The 19057-nt window shown below is 40.6% G+C and overlaps 1 protein-coding gene across 1 annotated transcript in view; it reads left to right on the top strand.

The window, feature by feature from the left end:
- The window catches only part of RAP1GAP2 (RAP1 GTPase activating protein 2), a 382570-nt gene that overhangs the window by 324569 nt on the left and 38944 nt on the right, over positions 1-19057 (top strand). The gene's annotated exons all lie outside the window — the stretch shown is intronic.

Below are 19057 nucleotides of genomic sequence, written 5' to 3' on the forward strand. Positions count from 1 at the left end.
CGCTGTGGCTAATAGCCACTGATGGACTTCTCTCCAGATGTTTATCCATTCCCCTCTTGCTGTCTATGCATGTAGCTGCTGCCACCTTCTGTGGCAGTGAATTCCACATGTTAATCACCCTTTGGGTGAAGAAGTATTTCCTTTTATCAGTTCTAACCTGATTGCTCAGCAATTACATTGAATGCCCACAAGTTCTTGTATTGTGAGAAACAGAGAAAAGTACTTCTTTCTCTACTTTCTCTATCCCATGCATAATCTTGTAAATCTCTAGCATGTCACCCCGCGGTCGACGTTTCTCCAATCTCAAGAGCCCCAAGCACTTTAACCTTTCTTCATAGGGAAAGTGTTCCAAACCTTTAATCATTCTAGTTGCCCTTTTCTGCACTTTTTCCAATGCTATAATATCTTTTTTCGTGTCAAAACAAATTTATTAATCCACAACATATTGTTACAGTATTCTAAAAGAAAGTAAAAATGTTACGTTATGAAAACAATACATCACACTTTTCACCTCTCCTCCTCTCCCCCCCTTTTCTTTACCCCCGCTGGTGTTACTTAGAATTATTTAAAAAAAAATACAAGGTAATTTTATCAAATCAAGAATCTCCGTTTTAAGGTTCTATAACCATAAGAAGGAGATAAAAAAAGCAAAAAATAAAAAAATAGGTAAATCCATTTTTGCTTTTTCTCCTTTAGTTCTGGAAATTTCTTCCTTTTTAAAGAAAAAAAAATTATTAGTCCATTATTCTATCACAATTCAACTATTATTATTTTATTTTCCCCCAGTATTTTTTAAAGTTCCTTTTCTTTTTTTCCCATCTCTTTTTGAATGTCCAGCATTTGTTTCTCTTTGTCTCTTTATTATTCATTGTAATTAAAAAACCTCTATTTACAGCTTTGTACGCATCCCACACAGTTTGGAAATGAATGTCCTCATTTTCATTTATTTGGAAGAAAGCTTTAGTTTCTTTTTCTAGAGACACCACTATCTCTGTTTTCTGTAGTAAATCTTCATTTATTCTCCATCTCCTAGTCTTTTTCACACTTTTTGCCAACCACGTCAGTGGGTTGTGATCAGCCCCAACTTTAGGAAGAATCTCTATTTTTTTTTGTCATAAGTCCAAGATCTTTTGTAGTCCATAACATATCAATTCTTGTGAAAGAGTTATGCCTTGCTAAAAAAATATAGTCATGCACTTTAGGATTAAATTTCCTTTATATATCTTCTAGATTTTCTTGCTTCACTAAGTCAAAAAATGACTTTGGTAGTTTCCCCTCCTTACTTCTTTTTCCTGATCTGTCCAAATCATTTATAATTGTCCCATTAAAGTCTCCCATTATCATTATTTGTTCATAGATCACTTGGTCTAATTGTTGCGTAATGTCTTTAAAAAAAGAGTCTTTTGCCCCATTTGGGGCATACAATCCCAATGTCTTTTTATCATTCATCGTCACTTCCACAGCTAGATATCTGCCATCACTGTCCTTAAAATCAATTTTGGATCTAATCCTTGTTTAACATAAAAAATCACACCCCTTTTTTTCTCCTTAGCCAAGGAGAAAAATTCTTTTCCCAATTGTTTATTCCATAAAAATTTGTAATCCAATTGTTTAATATGTACTTCTTGTAGACAAATTATATTACATTCTTGTTTTTTGATCCATTGAAATGTAGCCTTTCTTTTTTGCGGTGAATTTAGTCCATTTACGTTCCAAGATATTAATTTGTAATCCATAAAGGTTCTTCTCTTTATTCTGTATCCCCAAATCCCCTATTTTCTTCAAAAAACTTCCACAGTTCCAGTAATTTGGAATTGTAATCCTTTTTCCTCCATATTCAAAACTTAAACCTTCTGGCAGTATCCATCTGTATCCCACGTCCATGTCCTACAACTTATCTGTTAACTTTTTGTATAGTCTTCTGTCACTTATGACTTTTCTTGGCAACTCATAATTCTCACTCTGCTTCCCTCAATTTCCAGTGTTTTTTCAAATTGCTTTTTAAAGATCTTTCCCACCATATCTCTTGTAATGAATTTAACTACCACATCTCTTGGTAATTTGTTTTTCTTAGCAAACAGGGAGTTAACCCTATATATATAATCATACAAGTAACTAGATTCATCAGAGTCCATCTCTAAAAACTCAGCAATGATTCTTGTTATATATGTCCTTAAATCAGATCCTTCATCTTCTTCAATTTCTTTTTTTATTTCTGACTTCACCACCTCTAGTTCTTTGACTACTTGCTTTTTATTTTCTGTTATTAGCTCCTTCATCACTTTGATCAGTCTTGCCTCCATGGCATCTAGTTGTTCTTGTATTTTTTGCAATTTTTCCTCCTCAAGTGAAGCAGTCCTTGTGCGTGTCAGTTTTGGCAGCCTCTGCTCAAACATTTCACTCCCCCCACTGCCAAAATGAACTTTCAGGTTGATCTCTCCAAATTAAAAATAAACCACTGGATCTTCCAATGCACCCAAAATCGCTGTTCTCAGGGCTTCCTAGCCCAAGATATTAATTTTTAAAGTTTTTAAAATAGACAAAATGGCGCCCACAATTTTTCTAACCTTTTTAAAATTTCCTTTTTCTCCAAAAGGCCACCAAAATTAATACCACTTATATATTCCAATATGTTTCACTCTGTGGTGATGAAATCTGCGGACACCAATAACTTTTAAAGTCCCATTTTTTCCCTTTAAATTTTTAAATTATTTTGACCTTCTTTTAATGGCCGCCGCAATTTTTCTATGATTTTCAAGTCCTAGAGAAGACCAGGAGGTTTTTAAATTCCCTTCTTCCAATGGCCTCTTCCTGCTTTTCTTGCCACGAAGTCATGTTCTCAGTGGTTGAAAGAGCTCGCGATACAATTTTTGCGTCACTTCCTGTGCAGTCTTCCAGCTCAGCAACTCAGTGACGATGGGGTTTTTTTACAGAAACCGCAAGTATTCCAAACATAAGTTGTTTTTCAGCCTTTAACTTTGCTCCTATATCTCCAAAAAGTCTCAAAATTACCCCCTTATTTTGTTTATAACTTTAGAATATTGTAGCTAAGTCCAAATTTAAGAACATAAGAGAAGCCATGTTAGATCAGGCCAATGGCCCATCCAGTCCAACATTCTGTGTCACACAGCGGCCAAATATATATATATACACACACACACTGTGGCTAATAGCCACTGATGGACCTCTGCTCCATATTTTTATCTAACCTCCTCTTGAAAGTGGCTATGCTTGTGGCCACCACCACCTCCTGTGGCAGTGAATTCCACATGTTAATCACCCTTTGGGTGAAGAAGTACTTCCTTTTATCCGTTTTAACCTTTCTGCTCAGCAATTTCATGCAATGCCCACGAGTTCTTGTATTGTGAGAAAGGGAGAACAGTATTTCTTTCTCTACTTTCTCCATCCCATGCATTATCTTGTAAACCTCTATCATGTTACCCCGCAGTCGACGTTTCTCCAAGCTAAAGAGCCCTAAGCGTTTCAACCTTTCTTCATAGGGAAAGTGTTCCAGCCCTTTAATCATTCTAGTTGCCCTTTTCTGGACTTTCTCCAATGCTATAATATCCTTTTTAAAGTTGATTTTAGTCCCAGAATGAAAGATAAAGATCTCCTTACCTTGCAGCCAAATTTAACCTCCTTAACACCGTCCTCTTCAAAGATTAATATTTAGAAATTTAAATAGTCCAAAGAAAGCTTGAATCTTGATGAATTTAAGTCAATTTAATGACCACGGAGACCCTCTGTAGACGCTAGAATGCAATTCCTCAGTGGGGACTCTTCAAAGCCTAAAAGGAACCCCACTGGGACTCCTCATCAGCCAAAGGAAATCCCCTCAGAATATTCCATGCATGTCTTGGCCTTTTCCCTCGCTGAGAAAAGTAGGCAGCAGGCGTTGGATTTGCCTTCTCTGCCCAGAACAAAGGCTCCGGTCCGGTCCGCTCCCCTTTTGAGAAGCGGCTCAATTCTCCATGATCCAACCCCGGAAGTCCCCATTATAATATCTTTTTTGAGGTGCAGGGACCAGAATTGTACACAGTATTCCAAATGAGACCGCACCATCGATTTATACAAGGGCATTATGATGCTGGCTGATATGTTTTCAATTCCCTTCCTAATAATTCCCAGCATGGTGTTGACCTTTTTATTGCAGTTGCGCACTGTCTTTCCTTTTAAAACAATTTATTATAATGTAATATATTGTAATGGTATGTTATCATTTGTCATTAAATGTTAATACACATATATAACATTTTCTCCACCCCATCCCCCCTTTTGGAGACCCCCAGCAGTGCCTACTCCCTTAACAAACATCTCCACATTACTGTTTAATTTAGTTATAAGGTACTAAACTCTATCTATTTAAGAATCTTTCTCCAAAAAACCCAAAGGTTATAATTATAATCCAATAATCCTATTTCTTTAAACTGTAATCCATATATAAGTTCTTTAAAGATTAACCATTGTCAAAGATCACTAAATGTCCTTTAACGTTCCATTGTTTTTCAATATATACTTTCCCCACTCGTTTTTAAACTTCTCTAGATCTTGTTCTTTTAAGATTCTTGTAAGTTTGTCCATTTCACTCCAATGCATGACTTTCAAAGTCCATTCCCACATTTCTGGTATTTTGTCTTGTTTCCACATTTGCGCATATAATGTCCATGCAGCTGAAAGCATATACCAAATTATTGTTCTATCTTGCTTTTGAAATTTTTCCATTTGTAATCCCAACAAGAAGATATCTGGTGCCCTCTTGATATTATATCCCAAAACTTTCAAAAACTCTTGCTGAATCATTTGCCAAAATTGTTTCGCCTTTTCGCAAGTCCACCACATATGGTAGAAAGATCCTTCATGGCATTTACATTTCCAACATCTATCCGACACCTGATTGTTCATTTTTGCCAGTTTCTTAGGTGTCATGTACCACCTAGATAACATTTTAAAGCAATTTTCTTTTATGTTATAACATGTAGATATTTTCATAGAGTTCTTCCATAAGTATTCCCATGACTCCATCTGTATTTCTTATTTATATTTATCGCTCATTTTATCATTTGTGGTTTAACTACTTCATCTTCCATAGACCATTTCAGTAATAGTTTATATGTCTTTGAGATTAGCTTTTCATTTTCTCCAAACAGCATTCTCTCCAGTTCTGTTTGTTCTTGTCTTATTCCATAGTTCTTGATGTCCTGTTCAAGCAAACTCTTTATTTGTTGCAATTGAAAACAATTATATTTATATTGTATTTCTTCAGCCGATTTTAATTCCACCTTTCTTCCTTGAATTTTTACGAGTTCTTTATTTGTTAACCATTTCTCTTCTTTAATATCTGAATACAATTTTATTACTTCTGTTGGTAAGATCCAAAGCAGTTTTCTCTCATCACCAAATATTTTATATTTTGACCAGGTATTTAACAGATTACTTCTGATATAGTGATGTGAGAAGAAACCGTCCATTTTATTTTTCCCATAGTACATGTAAGCATGCCATCCAAAGACATTTCCATGTCCTTCTAATGCGAATAACTTTCTGTTTGATAATGTCATCCATTCCTTAATCCAGACCAGGCACATTGCATCATGATACAGCTTTAAATTAGGCAGTTGAAATCCTCCTTTTTCTTTCGCATCTGTCAGAATTTTCATTTTGATTCTTGTTTTTTTCCCAGCCCATATGAATTCTGAAAGTTTCCTTTTGCCATCTATTAAATTTTTCCCATGGGACTTACCATGAGAAAATCGGAATTGTGTTATGGTGAAGCCTTTTAAGCTCCTTGGGTGGAGGGTTGGGTGGTGGTGGGGTTTTTGTATGTTTATGTATAAATTTAGTAGTGTATATGTAATCGATAAATAAAAGTTGTTTATTAAAAAAAATTACTGCTTCTTTCCATATACTCGGAATTTTTCTGTCTACTCTTATGATGTTCATCAGTTTCTGAAGTTTTGGTAGTAGCGTCTCCGCAAGAACTTTGTAAAATTTTGCCGTAAAGCCATCTGGACCAGGTGCTTTTCCTAATTTCATTGAGTTAATCGCGTCCTCTATTTCTTCTCTCTCAATTGGTTTATTCAACATATTCTCCATATTTTTTGTTAATGAGTTAACATTAATTTTCTGTAGATACACATCAATTCTTTTTCTATCTACACTTTGGCTTTTAAACAACTTGGCATAGTATTTGTAAAATTCCCTTTTAATGCCTTCATGGTCAACAATGTCTTTTTCTCTTGACACAATTTTGTTAATTACTTTATTCTCCCTTCTTTTTTTCATTTGCTATGCAAGGTATTTTCCAGGTTTATTCGCACCTTCAAAAGATTTCTGCTACATTCTTTTTAAAATCCATTCCAATTCTTTATTCAGCAAATGGCTCAGTTGGCTTTGTAATATTGTAATTTCTCTTATGATCTTCTTTTTCCCAGGTCATTTTTTAAGCTCTCTTTTGCCAATTTCTTTCTGAATGGCCATCATTTGCTTATTTTTGGCTCTTTTATCTTTGTTGTTCAATGTAATCAAAATGCCCCTTGGACTTCCGGGTTTTGGTCATGGAGGACTGAGCTGCTCTTCAGCCGATGAGCAGATCAGAATCGCTGTTCTGGGCAGATAAGGTGATTTTAACACCTGCTGCCTACCTCTTCCAGGCAAGGAGAGGGCCAAGATATGCTTATCAAGTTCTGAGGGGATTTACTTTGGCTGACGAGGGACTCCAGTGGGGTTCCCCCGAGAAGGACTACAATCAATCGTCTACAGAGGATCTCTGAAGTCATTAAGTTGGCTTAAATCCACCAAGATACAAAGCTTCTTTGAGACTGATAACATATAACAACTAAGAGAGCAGTGCACAAAAGGATATCGGAATAGAAGGTAAAAGATTTATATCTATCACTCTGGGACTAATAAAAGACTAAATAAAAACAAAAACAAAGGTCTGGATCCAGAAATATCATCTTATATTAAGGAAGAGAAAGGAGGGGTTAAAATTGGGACTTGTAAACTTGGAGAATTAAGACTAAAAGAGGAAAAACAAATATTGTTTGGAATACCTGTGGTCTGAAATAGACAACCCCTCCGAGAAGATTTGCTGAGATGGTGATTATAATACAGGAAATGTCATCATTGAAACAACGTGAGACTTTATAACCACTGAAAATGAGACTTTGTGTCAAGAAAGGAAGGAAGATAAAGGAAGGAGCCATTAAGAGAAGGGAAAAATAACAAGCTTCCCAGCTTTCTCTAGGACTTAAAATCATAGAGAAGCACCAGCGGCCATTATAAGAAGGTCAAAATTTTAAAAATTAATTTAAAGAAAACTGGACATTGCAAAATAGTAGAGCCGGCAGATATTGTCATTAAAAGGTTATATTTATTGGACTATATACTCAGAATCAATTTTGGTACTGTTTTGGTGAAAAAAGGAAAAAACTTTTTTAAAGGACAGAAAAATTGTGGTGGCCATTTTGAGTAACAATTTTTATAAAAAAAATTAATATCTTGACCTGCGAACATCAGAGAATGGTGATTTTGGGCTTATGTAAATGGCATGATTTAATCTACAGGACTGTGTATTTAAAATTTGAATCTGAGAGGTCAACCTTTGAACCTATTTAAAGGAATAGGTAAAGGAACCTATTTAAAGGAATAGGTAAAGGAACCTATTTAAAGGAATAGGTAAACAGTGCTCCTAAACAGTGATGTAGGAGCAAAGATTAGCAGCAAAGCAGATGCGAATGAGGGCTGAGTCACTCGAAGAAGAAAAAATGGCCAAATTTAAAACTGACAGGGCTGAGAAAGCAGGATGGCAAGAAGCAATGGATGCTATGGAAGCAAGATTGGCAAAGATAATTAGAGAAACGAAAACAGAACTAAAAAGAGAACTAAAAAAAGACATTGAGGCCAGTGCAGAAGAAGTCAAAAAAGACATTGAAGATCTCAGAAAAGACACACAAGCAGCTCTACAGAAAGTGCAGAAGGTGGAAGAAAAGGTGAAAGATCTAGATACAAGAATGGATAAGGTAGATTCCACTATGCAAAAAATGCAGGAAAAAGCATTATTAGCTGACGGTAAACTAATGGAGAACCAAATACAGCCATATTTGGTGCCTGAGTCTACTACTACTTAAGGACTTAAGGACATATATAATTAAAATTATTGCTGAATTTTTAGAAGATGACCCAGATGAAACTGACCATTACTATGACTACATTTATAGTGTAAATTCGGAATACGCCAAAAAAAATAAATTACCAAGAAATGTGGTGGTGAGATTTGTGACAAGTGACATGGTGGGAAGGATTCTTAGTAAACAATATAAGAGCACACTGGAGGTGGATGGCAGTAAAGTAAGAATTATGAAAGAATTGCCAAGGAAAGTTATTAATGACAAGAGACTTTACAAAAAGTTGGCAGAAAAGCTGAGAGAAAAAGAAATAAGATACAGATGGGAACTTCCAGAGGGTCTGAGCTTTGAATTTAAAGGATGGAGATTCACTATTACAACTACTCAGCAAATGACAAACTTTTTGAGTGACCATAAAGACTTTGGGGAAACAGATGAAGAATAAAAATCATTATGGATTACAAATTAATATCTTGGAATATAAATGGACTTAATTCACCACAAAAAAGAAGGGCAACTTTTCACTCGATTGGGAAACAAAAATGTAACATAATTTGTCTGCAAGAAGTACATATCAAACAAATGGATTACAAATTTTTATGGAACAAACAACTTGGTATGGAATTTTTTTCATTGGCCAAGGAGAAAAAAAAGGGGGGTAGTTTTTTTTTATATCAAACAAGAATTGGACCTGAAATTAATTTTTAAAGATGATGATGGCAGATATATGATGATGGTAGAATTGACATTGAATTATAAAAGAACTTTGTTGCTGGGAATATATGCTCCAAATGGAGCAAAATACTTTTTTTTAAAGAGATAATGCAACAATTAGACCAAGTGGTGTATGAACAAATTATGATAATGGGAGACTTTAATGGAACAGTGAAAAATACTCTGGACAGAACTGGAAAAAAAAATAATGAAAGGAAACTACCAAAATCATTCTTTGAATTGGTAAAACGAGAGTTTAGAGTTTAGAGAGTTTAGAGGGAATTAAACCCCAAAGAGTGTGATTATACTTTCTTTTCGGCAAGGCACAACACTTTTTCGAGAATTGATATGAATTGGACCACAAAAGATCTTGGACTTTTAACGAAGAAAATAGAGATATTTCCTAAAATAAGAGCAGACCGCAATCCAATATTGTGGTCTGCAAAATTAGGGAAAAAGACTCTAAGGTGGCGGATAAATGAGGACTTGCTACAGAAACAGAAAATAGTGGTGTCTCTGGAAAAGAAAACTAAATGCTTCTTCCAAATAAATGAAAATGAGGACACTCAATTTCAAATTGTGTGGGATGTTTATAAACCAGTCGCACACTGTCTTGACATTTTCAGTGTGTTATCTATCATGACCCCAAAATCTCTCTATTGGTCAGTCTCTGCCAGTTCACATCCCATCAACTTGTATTTATAGCTACGATTTTTGGCCCCAATGTGCATTACTTTGCACTTGGCCACATTGAACCTCATCTGCCACGTTGACGCCCACTCACCCAGCCTCGACACCCTCAGGAGGTGGTGGACTCTCCTTCCTTGGAGGTTTTTAAACAGAGGCTAGATGGCCCTCTTGCAGCAATGCATATCCTGTGAATTTAGGGGGAGGTATTTGCGAGTTTCCTGCATTGTGCAGGGGATTGGACTAGATGACCCTGGAGGTCCCTTCCAACTCTAAAAAAAAGGTAAAGGTAGTCCCCTATGCAAGCACCAGTCGTTTCCGACTGGGGTGACGTTGCTTTCACAACATTTTCATGGCAGACTTTTTATGGGGTGGTTTACCATTGCCTTCCCCAGTCATCTAAACTTTCCCCCCAGCAAGCTGGGTACTCATTTTACTGACCTCAGAAGGATGAAAGGCTGAGTCAACTTGGAGCCAGCTACCTGAACCCAGCTTTAGCCAGGATCGAACTCAGGTTATGAGCAGAGCTTAGGACTGCAGTACTGCAGCTTTACCACTCTGCACCATAGGGCTCTATGATTTTATAATTCTATGAACCCCTTCAGTATGAGCACATGAAAAGGGACCCGTGCACCCACGAGACTGAACTATGTACAGTGGGAGTGGGGGTGCACTGGGAGGAACGACCCTTTGTCATAGCCCCATCCGCCAGCTTCAAGGTAATCTTGGGAGTCAGGTGGCTGGCTGAGCATGACCTCTACATTGTGACCATGCCGTCTTTTTCACTGAAGTGCAAGGCTGACATCTGAGATACAGAATGGGGGCTGGAACCTCCCTCTACTTTTAAGAGGCTTTGACTCATGAAGGAGGAAATTGAGTCGATTCCCCATGAATGTAGACCAACAGACTGTGCTGCATCGACCAACAAACTGTGCTATTGAACTTAAGCTGGGGGACCCGCTCCTGACTTTATTTAATGAGCTAGTATGAAAGGGTGGAAATATAGAAGTTTTTAGAGACAAACTTGAAGCATGGATTTATCCACCCAGCTAGCTCTCCACCTGCAGCTCCCTGGCTCTTTTGTAAAAGCAAGGATGGGGGGTTGAGATTGTGCAGATTTCCATGGCATTAATGTAGTGTCAGTGTCTAATTCCTGTCCCATTCTGTTGATTAAGGACCTACTAAGCATAGAGTCCCTGGGCAAGCTTTTCTCCAAACTGGATTTACAAGATGCTTACTTTTGGATCAAAATTTGAGAAGGGGATGATTGGGAAACAGCCTTTTCCACACCTCTGGGCCAGTTTGAATACCTAGTCATGCCCTTTGGTCTTCAGGGCACCCCAAAGTCTTTCTGATTTTCATAAATGAAGGCTTGAGGAAATTTTTGTTTAAGGGGGTGGTAGTTTACCTTGATGACACATTAATCTAATCTGATGACCTCGATTCACATGTTAAATTGGTCCAGGAGGTTCTCAGAGCCAGTTTGGTGTAATGGTTAAGTGTGCGGACTCTTATCTGGGAGTACTGGGTTTGATTCCCCACTCCTCCGCTTGCACCTGCTAGCATGGCCTTGGGTCCGCCATAGCTCTGGCAGAGGTTGTCCTTGAAAGGGCAGCTGCTGTGAGAGCCCTCTCCAGCCCCACCCACCTCACAGGGTGTCTGTTGTGAGGGAGGAAGGTAAAGGAGATTGTGAGCCGCTCTGAGACTCTTCGGAGTGGAGGGTGGGATAGAAATCCAATATCTTCTTCATCTTCTTCTTCTTAGTATGAACACAAGGTTTTCGTAAAATTTTCTTAAGTGTGAGTTCCACAAAATGGAACTAGACTTTCTGGACTATTGGGTGTTGGGGAATGGTTTAGGGATGGAACTGGCTAAAGTAAAAGCTGTGATGGATTTGGCCCCATTCCGCATGAGAAAACAACTTCAATCCTTCCTCGGTTTTTATACTATAGTGGGTTCTTAGGCATTGAAGAGGTCCTCAGTTATCACTTGGAAGTGATAACAAGCTCTTTATTGAGTACAGCATGGTATGTGGCTGCACTAACAAGACTGAGGAACAGGGTCTGCTGGGCCATCTATATACAACACTGGGTTCTCATGCTAGCATGTTATTGGTGTCAAACCTTCCCTTTTTGGGTAAGTTCATCGAGTGGGTGGTGGCGATCCTGCTACAGGGATTCCTGGATGACACTTCAGCACTGGATCCATTCCATTCCAGCTTTCAGCCAGGTCATGGGACGGAGATGGTTTTGGTCACCCTCATGGAAGAGCTCATGCAACATCTGGACTCAGTCCCTTCAAAATGCTGCAGCACAGCCCAGAGACGAGAGGCGAATTCTTCTTTGGTGGCTGTGGCTATCAGCATATCATCAAAGAATGGCTGGACCCTGCGGTACCTTTAAGGAGAGAGTCGATTAAGTTCTGGAAGATCCTCAAGGCCACACTGATGTCAAACTGAAGGTGCTTGACCTGGAAAGCCTCCCTGTGCATTACAATGGTTTGGGCCTCTGCGGTGGTGGCGTTGACTGGGAGATGCTGATAGACCTGTGCCAAGTCTAGTTTTCCAAAAATTTTAGCCCCTGCGATGGATGCTAGCACATGACTAACCATGGGGACTGGATATGCGTGGCCTTGCAGCGCCTTGTTAATCGTGTATTTGTAGTCTGCAAAATTGCGGACGCTGCCATTCGGCTTAACAGGGATGACTATAGAGATCTCCCATTTTGTGGTTGCTACTGGCTCCAGTACCCCCTGGACCACAAGGCGGTCTAGCTTCTCATTTTTTGGTCTAAGGGCCAGGGGCACTTGCCATGCCTTCGGCCTTATGGGCCGTATACTGGGGTCCAGTTCCAATGCTACAGGGGTCCGGTATATGTTCCCAGCATACCATCAAAGACGGTGGGAAATTCCTCACAAACCTCATGAAAGTCTCTCCGTGAGGGGGTCTGATGGATTCCTGTTACCCAGATTCCCAGGGCCTCGAACCATGACCGGCCCAGCAAGCTACACAGGTTTCCTTCTACGACTATTAAGGGGAGCCTGCCCAAGAACTGTCTGTATTTCACGTGGACCTCCCTGGCCCCCAGTACAGTGACCTCTCATTTCTGGAAGTCCCTGACTATGAACGGGGACAGGTATAATCGGAATTTTCCCCCAGGGCACAACTTCCGAAAAGTTCATGCTGAGATGACCATCTGGCTCGCCCCGGAGTCTACCTCCATTTTGCAGGGCTTACCCTTTATGCACACGGTCACCTTAAACATGTCAGGGGAAGGCATGGGAAGTTGGCATACCTGATCCCCGCTGTGGTGAGTGCCTGAATGTCCTCCATGAAAGCAACCTTGTGGCAGCAGCCATTTTTCTGTTGCGCGGTGTTTCCCTGGCCCTGGCGCGGCAACTTTGAATGGCAAACTCACGCCAGATGGCCCGTCTTGCCACATGTGTGGCAAACAGCGTCATGGTATTTGCAGGAGTGTCTTTCGTGGGCGTCTCTGCAGCTGCTGCAGCATCAGGTCAATGCCGTCTTGGTTGCATATGGCGGCTGGCACTTTGGGTTGGTCTGGTGCATTTTGAGGGAATTGTCTTTCTCGGAGTCATCTGGGTTTGAGTTGCTGGCGACCTGATGTACCCCTGTTGCTGCTCCTTGTGCAACTTCTCATAAGCGGTGGCTTCACTTAAGGCATCTTCCAGGGTGAGAGTCTTTTTTACCACTAACTTTGCCTGCACCCATTCATCCTGGAAGTCTGTAACGAAGCAGTTGAGCAGGGCCTCTTTGAGACTGGTGAAGGCGCACTCACAGGCAAGATGGCAGAGCTCCACAAAGAAGGCAGCAACAGTTTCACCAGCCTTCTAGTTCCTCTTGTGGAACTTGATGCGCCTGGATGTGTGGGCGAGAAGTGGTTGGTCAGCTTCTCCATGATGGACTTGTTCAGTGTTGTCGGTGAGAGGAGACTCTTCGCCAGCTTTAGTGTGTCCTCACAACAGACACTGAGCAGGAGATGGTTCTGCTGTTCCTCGTCTGTGATTTTGTGGTAAAGGATGAAGTAGTTCAGTCTCTTTTCCCATCACTCCCACCGCTCCAGTTGCTCAGGGTTGAACTCTCAGATGTACCCTTGCGGGCCGGATGTCCCGGCCATGTTGGGGCCGAGCGTTGAAGGTGCAGCGGTTGGAGGCACGAAAGTGCTGGATGCTTGGTGGTTGCTCATCTCAGGTCCTGGCTTGGTGACCTTCCTCAGCAATGGCAGTGTGATGCGTGAAGCAGGAAGCAGCTACTGCAAGGTGCGGTGCAGTGCCACCTACCAGGATCACCTACCAGGATCCCATGCTTGTTGTCACTAGAATATAGTAGGTTCTTAGGCACTGAAGAGGCGAGGTGGAAGTGATAACAAGCTCTTTATTGAGTACAGCATGGTATGTGGCTGCACTAACAAGACTGAGGAACCAGGGCCTGCTGGGCCAACTATATACAACACTGAGTTCCCATGCTAGCATGTTATTAGGTCATTCAAACCAGCAGGGGGCCCGTGATTGGAGCAGGGCAGTTGAGATTTGGATCCTCCTGCCCATTGTTCCTAAGTCCACAAGCTCAGTCCTTCAGGCTTTGATGAGCCAGGCAAGAACACCACTGGTAACAACATGGATTCTCATACATAACAGTTTTACAAATTTCTACAGACATTTTATCAAATACTTTGCCCAAGTAGCCCTACCATTGACTGATTTGTTAAAGACAAAAGGGAAGGAACCAGAGGCTAAGAAACCCAGTGCAAAACTCCATTGGACTGAAAATTGCCAAAGAGCCTTTGATTTGCTCAAATCCATTTTTACTTACGAGCCCATCTTAAAACACCCTGACCAGAGAAAGAAATTTGTGGTCCAATGCAATGCCAGCGATGTGGCCCAAGAAGGGGTGCTCCTCCAAGAGCAGCGTGATGGACAGCTTCATCCTTGTGCTTACATATAAAAAAAAATGTGATGGCACTGAATGGAATTGATCAGTGTGGGATAATGAAGCGTCCACCATTAAATTCGCCCTCATGACTTGGTGCCACTTCGTTGAGGACATGCGAGTCCCCTTTGAAATTTGGACCAATCACAAAAATTTGGAGGCACTAAAAGCCCCACACAAACTGTCTAGCTTATTCAGTAAAGTACCTTTAAAAGTGATGAAGGAGTATTGATTGGTGAAGATTGTGCAGTATTTGACAGTGTGTAGTTAATGAGAGTCTGCATAGGCCTCAGAACACTCTTGTGTTTGTAAGGTTTTCACTACTAATATTTGCATTTAGTCTCACATCTTTGTGCAGATTCAGTTTGGCGGTTCAGATACTTATCTCAGGTACTGAGTTGCATTGCAGGTCTTACAGTCTATGTTGAACTTAGAAGTAATTGCTGTTAAAAAGTTGATTGCAGTGCTTTCCCTTTAAACACCATGAACATAAATACACTGCAGAATGTTGTTAAGCACTGGTATAATGTTTATGGAGTGTGTGTAATTTCTATATTGAGATGTGATTTACTGGTTGTAATTATTGTTTACAAAGTATTTTTTTTGCAGCCTCCTCACGTTTTGCTCAATGTTGGCTGTGTTTCCCTTGTTTAGTTCTCACTGTAAGCAGCCAGTTGCCTCTAGAAAGTCCACCTGTCCCTCACAGAGGCAGCAGCCCTCGTCCACAGTTATCTTCTCTCGGGGTCAGAGCAGATGCCATTTTAGAGATGAATTTAGCCATTGAAAATGCTGCAAGGGCCTGAGCCTGTCAGATCCATATTCTGTCTCCGGCCATGTTTTGCTTTGTGTTGTTATCTTGCTATGCTGAATGTGATGCCTGGTGAAGGTTATGAGGCGTCCCCCCTCCCAAGCTCGCCTGTGGAGATGCTACTGACTGCCTGGAAATGCGGCGGTCTTTTTTGTACCATCTGGCTGAGGATGATTTTCATTTCTGGGATATCTGTGAATGGAGTTGTAAGTAGTTAGACCTTCAAGGCTCTTGCGGGGGGGTGGGGGGAGCCCGCACTTTTTGGAATTACTTAACGCTTTCCGTGCTTATTGCTCTCACTTCAGGCAAAGCCTCCCATGGGAGAAGTATGCACTTGTGACATATCAGTAAAGCTTTCCTATGTCTTCATAGTTGAAGTCTATCTGAGTGTTATTTGGCAAAACCTCACAGATCCTCATCAGGCCTGTGGCATGACTATGTGATCTTGCCTCCCCCTCCATTACTATAATGTTACTGTGGACAGTTTTCACTCCCATTCATTAGTTTGGTCCCCTTTTGAGGGTGTGTGGACATAACTCATCCCCATGCTTATGTTAGACTGTTAACAGATAATAGAACCAAACTGATTTTGTCCTCATTCAAGTTCCTGCCAGCCACTACTGTTGGGAAGGGCTGTAAGTGGGAAGGTGAACCTGGGGTGGCTTTAGGCTTCCCATTTGCCTGCTGACAGTGGGAAATCCGCTGCCCTCAGCTTTCCACCCTCAATGATTTAAGGAGCTGGAGAAAAAATGGTGGGTGGTGGAAATACCATCAACGGGTAGGCAGTAGAAATTTCCCCAATCTCTATGATTAAACACACACACACACACATACATAAAGATCAGAAAGATTCCTCGAGTGTCACCCAGAAGTGGAATTGCCCACTCAAGGCTGGGAAAATCCTGAAGATTGGAAGGTGGAAATTTTTTGAAGAAATTTGGGAAGACAGAAGAAGGAAGAAGAAAAAGACCCAAGTGACACAAAGAAATACCAAACACGACTACGGATCAAAAAAGATAAAAAAGACAGTGATAAGTAAGATTCATAATGGCGTCAATAGTCTCTACTAATGTGAATGGACTGAATTCTCTGGTAAAGAGAAGGAAAATCTTTAAATATTTAGCAAAATTGGAACCTGATATTACTTGCCTACAAGAAACTCATATATTGACAGAAGACCTACATTTTTTGAAGAACAAAAAACTTGGCAATTTATTTGTTGCAACGGATTTGAATAAAAAGAAGAGGGGCATGGCAACATATGTAAAAGATAAATTCAATCCACAATTATGCTTTGTGTTGGAAGATGGAAGAATCCTATTGGTGGAAATTACTATAGAGGGTAGAAAAATTTTGTTAGCAAACATCTATGCCCCAAATGATCATCAGGAATTTTTTTTAATGAATTACATCTCAAATTAACAAGTCTAGACTACTCAGATATTGTTTGCTTGGAGATTTTAATGTGGTTTTTGACAGACAATTGGACCAGAAGCTGCATAGAAAAATTAAATCCAAAGGATTACAGTTACCAACAAATTTTTTTTTAAATTAGCTGAAGAACTGGAACTAGTAGATGCGTGGAGGACAAGGTACCCAGAATCAAGAGATTTTACATATTATTCACCTAGTTATCAGTCATGATCAAGAATTGATATGTGTTGGCTGACCACCGGTCTGATGGAGGAATTAGCAGAGGTTTAGATTCAATCTAGAGTGGTATCTGGCCATAGCCCAGTGACTATAAAATTTAAGGAATACAAAGAAGAAGAAACTGGAGGTTAAACACTCAAATTCTAAAAGAAAAAAAAATCAAGAAACAAAAGAAGAAATGAAATCTTTCTTTAAACAAAACATAACACAGGAGGTGAAGATGCAGGTGGTATGGGACATCCAAAGCATATTTTAGGGGGTTGGCAATTAGATTCAATGCCAGAAAGAAGGAAAGATCTGAGAACTTCCAAAGGTTAATGATGCAAGCAGAGGAAGCAGATAAGAACTCAAAATTACAACCAACAAAGCAAGAGTTTCAGGATAAAATAAAGAAGCTACAACATCAGCTTAATCTATTGCTTGCGAAAGAAGCAGGAAGAAATTAAACCTTGCAAAACAAAATTATTTTGAACACACCAATAAACCTGGGAGATGGTTGGCGTATAGACTGAGAAAAGAAAATGCTAAGAGAGTAATAACTGTATTGAGGGATGAAAGTAATAAAGAGAAATTTCAAAGGCAGGAGATACTTCAAATTGTGGAATAATAAATTTAATGTTACAGCAGAAATGGATCGCAGCATAGGGCCAGCCAATGGAGTAGGACACCCACTGCCTCAACCAAAGGCCTGGCAGAATAGCTCTGTTTTGCAGGCCCTACGGAAAGATAAAATTCAGTGAAGGCCCGGATCTCTAAAGGGAGCTGATTCCACCTGGCTGGGGCCAAGGCTGAAAAGGCCCTGGCCTTGGTTGAGGCAAGTTGGACATCCTTTGGGCTAGGGACAGTCAACAGATGTTGCGTGCTGGATTGTAATGATATGTGGGGCACATATGGAGAGAGGCAGTCCCATAGATATGTTGGTCTCAGGCCGTGTAAGGCTTTAAAAGTCAAAACTAAAACCTTGGAATGGATCTGATACTCAATTGGTAGCCAGTGCAGTTGACGCAGCGCTGGCCAAATATGTGCTCAGCTAGGCACTGTTATCAAAAGCTGAGCTGCTGCATTCTGCACCAGCTGGAGTTTCTGGATCAGTCTCAAGGGTAAGCCTACATAGAGCACAAGCTGCCTCTCAAGGTCATCCCTATCTAACTGTTGAGACAAAGTAATTACAAACCATTGGTGCCCAGTTTTCTGTGAGAACTAAGTTCTTTTCCAAGGCGCATTTTTAGAAGCTTGAATTTAGGCGGGAGGCTGTAACGGTTCCAGATAAGGTATATAACCTGTGACTTGCACTGACATCTTTAGTTCTGACACTTCCTTGGAAGTGTCTGTGTTCTGTCTGTCAATAAAAGACCTTATCCTTACAACCTGGAGAGTGTCTTCAGCTGAGGGTAGCTGCAGAACTTAGAGTCAGTTGCCACCAAAGTGCAGGGATCTGCACTGTGATGGTTAAGTTAATATGTGGTAATATTTTTGTGATTGACTGTCTCCTGTGGCAGCCATTTTGTGGCAGCTATTTTGTGGCTGAGCCCACTGTGCCATGCCAGAATTCCACATAGGTCTGCATGTTCAAAAAGGTCAGAAACCTCTGGCCTGTGGTCTTTACCACAGAGATTGCAGAATTTCCGGGAGGGTCACTGAGGACTCCACCCTCCCTCGGTCCTGCCCCCCAGATTTCCCAGCATCTGCCAGTGCAGGGCTGGCAGCCCTAGAGGGCCCTCTCCTTCCCACTCCCAGCATGTCACCAATAGTGATTCTGTATGTTCTGGAGTACATAGTGACTAAGTGAGCTTCATCCCTGCTCACAATAGAACACTTGGATTGAAACAGCTTGGTTGGTCTGAAACAGCTGCAGCTTGATTGGTCGGGCTGCCTGGGACTAACTATAGGGGGCTAGTGGGCCAGCTTTAATGCACCTATGGGTTGGGAGTGGGGTGGAGTCTCACTGTATATAAGCAGGCCACGGCCTGAGGTTTGCATGCTTGTAAATCGTTATGCTAATCACTGCTCTGGGAGTCCTCGTTCTTTCCATTGAACCCAGTATTTAACAGGGTGTTGCCTTCGTGTTCTGATTGTGGGCATCTGAGATGTGGCCAATCACTGCTACAAATGTGATGCCAG

Source organism: Heteronotia binoei, chromosome 18 (assembly GCF_032191835.1).
Source record: "Heteronotia binoei isolate CCM8104 ecotype False Entrance Well chromosome 18, APGP_CSIRO_Hbin_v1, whole genome shotgun sequence".
Lineage (NCBI taxonomy): Eukaryota > Metazoa > Chordata > Lepidosauria > Squamata > Gekkonidae > Heteronotia > Heteronotia binoei.